Below are 6,314 nucleotides of genomic sequence, written 5' to 3' on the forward strand. Positions count from 1 at the left end.
TTGTGCGAGCACCTTATTATTTATTTGTCCTATTGAGCCATCCTTGCATTGAATAATTGTATTACACCAAAGAGATTGACCATATTATTCACACTTTGACTGTAGTCTTAAAAACTTTTTTCTATTAAATATCTATTTCTCATCCTGCGCTGAAAACAGATTTAATTATCACAATCAGATATAGATTTTATTTTGAGGTTGATGCTGCAATTATTACAGGTGTTTGTTCCTCTGCAGCTGTAGCTCGGAGTCTATATCAGTCCCAGATAGTGTATATAAGCTGCTGGTGGCTGTATACCTCCCCTGTACTGAGGATTTGCAGAGCTGCCAGTGACACTACACAATGAGAAGATTTGGTTTGTATGATGGATTTATCTCTCATGTTCTCTGGCTATTATATGTGTCTGGTACTACAGGTGACATGTATAACGCAGGACTCAGACAGTCAGTGTCACCTTGCTGCACATAAATCTGTGTTTGAGTATAAATATTACCAAGATGGAGACATCATTATCGGAGGACTAATATCTGCATATTCCAGCATTTTATCATCCAGCAAAGTTAAAAACAAATTTAGATTATTCACTATGTGTGCACAGTAAGTATTACTTCATATTCTGATTTGTTGTGTGTACGGTATGGGACGTATATATTATATTGTGTGTTCAGAATACAGATTGTGTGTTTTGTTTCCTATGGAAAATGTGTAAAATACATTAAGGAAATAGAGAAAAAACAGCCAAACCAGGAAATCTAGTGCTAGCCTCCTATGTGACTAGCTGACCACAATATCACAATACTACACACAGTGTAACTTGTCTGCAGATAACAATGTGGGGAATACCAGCACTCTACATAAAGTACAGGAAATACAGGAAGGTGCATTATACTACACACAGTGTAACTTGTCTGCAGATAGCAATGTGGGGAATACCAGCACTCTACATAAAGTACAGGAAATACAGGAAGGTGCATTATGCTACACACAGTGTAACTTGTCTGCTGATACCAATGTGGGGAATCCCAGCACTCTACATAAAGTACAGGAAATACAGGAAGGTGCATTATACTACACACAGTGTAACTTGTCTGCAGATAGCAATGTGGGGAATACCAGCACTCTACATAAAGTACAAGAAATACAGGAAGGTGCATTATACTACACACAGTGTAACTTGTCTGCAGATACCAATGTATTGAATACCAGCACTCTACATAAAGTACAGGAAATACAGGAAGGTGCATTATACTACACACAGTGTAACTTGTCTGCAGATAGCAATGTGGGGAATACCAGCACTCTACATAAAGTACAGGAAATACAGGAAGATGCATTATACTACACACAGTGTAACTTGTCTGCAGATAGCAATGTGGGGAATACCAGCACTCTACATAAAGTACAGGAAATACAGGAAGGTGCATTATACTACACACAGTGTAACTTGTCTGCAGATAGCAATGTGGGGAATACCAGCACTCTACATAAAGTACAGGAAATACAGGAAGGTGCATTATACTACACACAGTGTAACTTGTCTGCAGATAACAATGTGGGGAATCCCAGCACTCTACATAAAGTACAGGAAATACAGGAAGGTGCATTATACTACACACAGTGTAACTTGTCTGCAGATAGCAATGTGGGGAATACCAGCACTCTACATACAGTACAGGAAATACAGGAAGGTGCATTATACTACACAAAGTGTAACTTGTCTGCAGATACCAATGTGGGGAATACCAGCACTCTACATAAAGTACAGGAAATACAGGAAGGTGCATTATACTACACACAGTGTAACTTGTCTGCAGATAGCAATGTGGGGAATACCAGCACTCTACATAAAGTACAGGAAATACAGGAAGGTGCATTATACTACACACAGTGTAACTTGTCTGCAGATAGCAATGTGGGGAATACCAGCACTCTACATAAAGTACAGGAAATACAGGAAGGTGCATTATACTACACACAGTGTAACTTGTCTGCAGATAACAATGTGGGGAATCCCAGCACTCTACATAAAGTACAGGAAATACAGGAAGGTGCATTATACTACACACAGTGTAACTTGTCTGCAGATAGCAATGTGGGGAATCCCAGCACTCTACATACAGTACAGGAAATACAGGAAGGTGCATTATACTACACAAAGTGTAACTTGTCTGCAGATACCAATGTGGGGAATACCAGCACTCTACATAAAGTACAGGAAATACAGGAAGGTGCATTATACTACACACAGTGTAACTTGTCTGCAGATAGCAATGTGGGGAATACCAGCACTCTACATAAAGTACAGGAAATACAGGAAGGTGCATTATACTACACACAGTGTAACTTGTCTGCAGATAGCAATGTGGGGAATACCAGCACTCTACATAAAGTACAGGACATACAGGAAGGTGCATTATACTACACACAGTGTAACTTGTCTGCAGATAGCAATGTGGGGAATACCAGCACTCTACATAAAGTACAGGAAATACAGGAAGGTGCATTATACTACACACAGTGTAACTTGTCTGCAGATAACAATGTGGGGAATCCCAGCACTCTACATAAAGTACAGGAAATACAGGAAGGTGCATTATACTACACACAGTGTAACTTGTCTGCAGATAGCAATGTGGGGAATCCCAGCACTCTACATACAGTACAGGAAATACAGGAAGGTGCATTATACTACACAAAGTGTAACTTGTCTGCAGATACCAATGTGGGGAATACCAGCACTCTACATAAAGTACAGGAAATACAGGAAGGTGCATTATACTACACACAGTGTAACTTGTCTGCAGATAGCAATGTGGGGAATCCCAGCACTCTACATAAAGTACAGGAAATACAGGAAGGTGCATTATACTACACACAGTGTAACTTGTCTGCAGATAGCAATGTGGGGAATACCAGCACTCTACATAAAGTACAGGAAATACAGGAAGGTGCATTATACTACACACAGTGTAACTTGTCTGCAGATAACAATGTGGGGAATCCCAGCACTCTACATAAAGTACAGGAAATACAGGAAGGTGCATTATACTACACACAGTGTAACTTGTCTGCAGATAGCAATGTGGGGAATCCCAGCACTCTACATACAGTACAGGAAATACAGGAAGGTGCATTATACTACACAAAGTGTAACTTGTCTGCAGATACCAATGTGGGGAATACCAGCACTCTACATAAAGTACAGGAAATACAGGAAGGTGCATTATACTACACACAGTGTAACTTGTCTGCAGATAGCAATGTGGGGAATACCAGCACTCTACATAAAGTACAGGAAATACAGGAAGGTGCATTATACTACACACAGTGTAACTTGTCTGCAGATACCAATGTGGGGAAAACCAGCACTCTACATAAAGTACAGGAAATACTGGAAGGTGCATTATACTACACACAGTGTAACTTGTCTGCAGATACCAATGTGGGGAATAACAGCAATCTACATAAAGTACAGCAAATACAGGAAGGTGCATTATACTACACACAGTGTAACTTGTCTGCAGATACCAATGTGGGGGATACCAGCACTCTACATAAAGTACAGGAAATACAGGAAGGTGCATTATACTACACACAGTGTAACTTGTCTGCAGATAGCAATGTGGGGAATACCAGCACTCTACATAAAGTACAGGAAATTCAGGAAGGTGCATTATGCTACACACAGTGTAACTTGTCTGCAGATACCAATGTGGGGAATCCCAGCACTCTACATAAAGTAAAGGAAATACAGGAAGGTGCATTATGCTACACACAGTGTAACTTGTCTGCAGATGCCAATGTGGGGAATCCCAGCACTCTACATAAAGTAAAGGAAATACAGGAAGGTGCATTATACTACACACAGTGTAACTTGTCTGCAGATACCAATCTGGGGAATCCCAGCACTCTACATAAAGTAAAGGAAATACAGGAAGGTGCATTATACTACACACAGTGTAACTTGTCTGCAGATACCAATCTGGGGAATCCCAGCACTCTACATAAAGTAAAGGAAATACAGGAAGGTGCATTATACTACACACAGTGTAACTTGTCTGCAGATAGCAATGTGGGGAATAACAGCACTCTACATAAAGTACAGGAAATACAGGAAGGTGCATTATGCTACACACAGTGTAACTTGTCTGCAGATAACAATGTGGGGAATCCCAGCACTCTACATAAAGTACAGGAAATACAGGAAGGTGCATTATGCTACACACAGTGTAACTTGTCTGCAGATAACAATGTGGGGAATCCCAGCACTCTACATAAAGTACAGGAAATACAGGAAGGTGCATTATACTACACACAGTGTAACTTGTCTGCAGATAGCAATGTGGGGAATCCCAGCACTCTACATAAAGTACAGGAAATACAGGAAGGTGCATTATACTACACACAGTGTAACTTGTCTGCAGATACCAATGTGGGGAATACCAGCACTCTACATAAAGTACAGGAAATACAGGAAGGTGCATTATGCTACACACAGTTTAACTTGTCTGCAGATAACAATGTGGGGAATCCCAGCACTCTACATAAAGTACAGGAAATACAGGAAGGTGCATTATACTACACACAGTGTAACTTGTCTGCAGATAGCAATGTGGGGAATACCAGCACTCTACATAAAGTACAGGAAATACAGGAATGTGCATTATACTACACACAGTGTAACTTGTCTGCAGATACCAATGTGGGGAATACCAGCACTCTACATAAAGTACAGGAAATACAGGAAGGTGCATTATACTACACACAGTGTAACTTGTCTGCAGATACCAATGTGGGGAATACCAGCACTCTACATAAAGTACAGGAAATACAGGAAGGTGCATTATACTACACACAGTGTAACTTGTCTGCAGATACCAATGTGGGGAATCCCAGCACCTGACATAAAGTGCAGCACATACAGGAAGGTGCAGTAATTATGTCAGAAATTACACATTTATTAATTAATTAAAGAAACTTACCATATGAGACACAATGTGAAAGATCACACGGCCAGCGTCCAGTGTCTGACTGGCTGTCCAGGGAATCACTTCTGCTCCATTGCTGGGACAATGTTTAGAAGCACCCAACTCTTGACACCCACTACCTTGCATTGCAGGTGATTGCTGGTGCGAGTGCAAAGAGTCGGGTGCTTCTAAACATTGTCATCAGAGGACCAGAAGTGGTTCCCCGGTCAGCCAGTCTGACGCAGACAGTGGCTTACAACATATAATAATATAAAAGTGTAGAACTGGAGACAGCAATAGTGTACACAATCTAATAGTAAAACATGGTTAGTATAATTAGCAGAATAATATTATTACAGGTTGAGTATCCCTTATCCAAAATTCAAAATTCCACATTTATGGGTCCTCTACTGAGATAATGACATATATATTATATATTATGTGTATACAGTATATAGATATATTATATAGATATATAATATATACCTGTATTATGGAGAGGAGATCTGTTTCCTGCAGCCAACAGTAGATGTCAGGATTTAGCATAACCCATGTCTAATATTATGCGGTTTTTACATTGTTCTCCAATCACACAATAAATGTTCCTCTGGATAAGATTAGTTGATATTAATCAGAGTGACAGCAGAACAGAGTATTGCAGGCCAGTGGACAGATAATATTACTGTATATAATCAGAAAAAGCCATAGAGATTGGTAACAATGTATTAGTATACGTAGCCAACATTAAACTGTGTCCATAGAAACAATTAAGGGAGAGCTGACTAGGATGTTTCACCTGTTTTATATACCCTGTACTTGTCCTATATTGCATTGAATTGTAAGTCACTGTCTTCATGTTTTGCTTATTTGTTTACTCTGTAATTGGGCGCTGCGGATACGATGTGGTGCCATATAAATAATAATAATAATAATAATAATAATAATAATAATAATAATCATAATCATAATAATCATAAATGATCTCCACAATTTCTCATCCTTGGTGGCTGTGACTATTATACAATTTATATACTGTATACTGCATACTATAGTTTCATAGCTGAACATAAGAAATCATATAATAATGGATAATTATTTACTAAATGTAGCACATTCTTTCTAAACATCTTGCAGCATTAACCTTGAGGAGTACAGAAACATCCTGGCATTTATCTTTGCTGTTGATGAGATTAACAAGGACCCCGATCTTCTCCCCAATGTGACCCTGGGGTATCACATATATAACACTTGTGGTGATCCAAATAGATCATTAGGCTATACCCTGCAGATAATGTCTGGAGAAATGATGGAGGCTCCTAATTATTCATGTTAGGATAAAAGGGAAG

Source organism: Pseudophryne corroboree, unplaced genomic scaffold (assembly GCF_028390025.1).
Source record: "Pseudophryne corroboree isolate aPseCor3 unplaced genomic scaffold, aPseCor3.hap2 scaffold_1668, whole genome shotgun sequence".
NCBI classification, from domain to species: Eukaryota; Metazoa; Chordata; class Amphibia; order Anura; family Myobatrachidae; genus Pseudophryne; species Pseudophryne corroboree.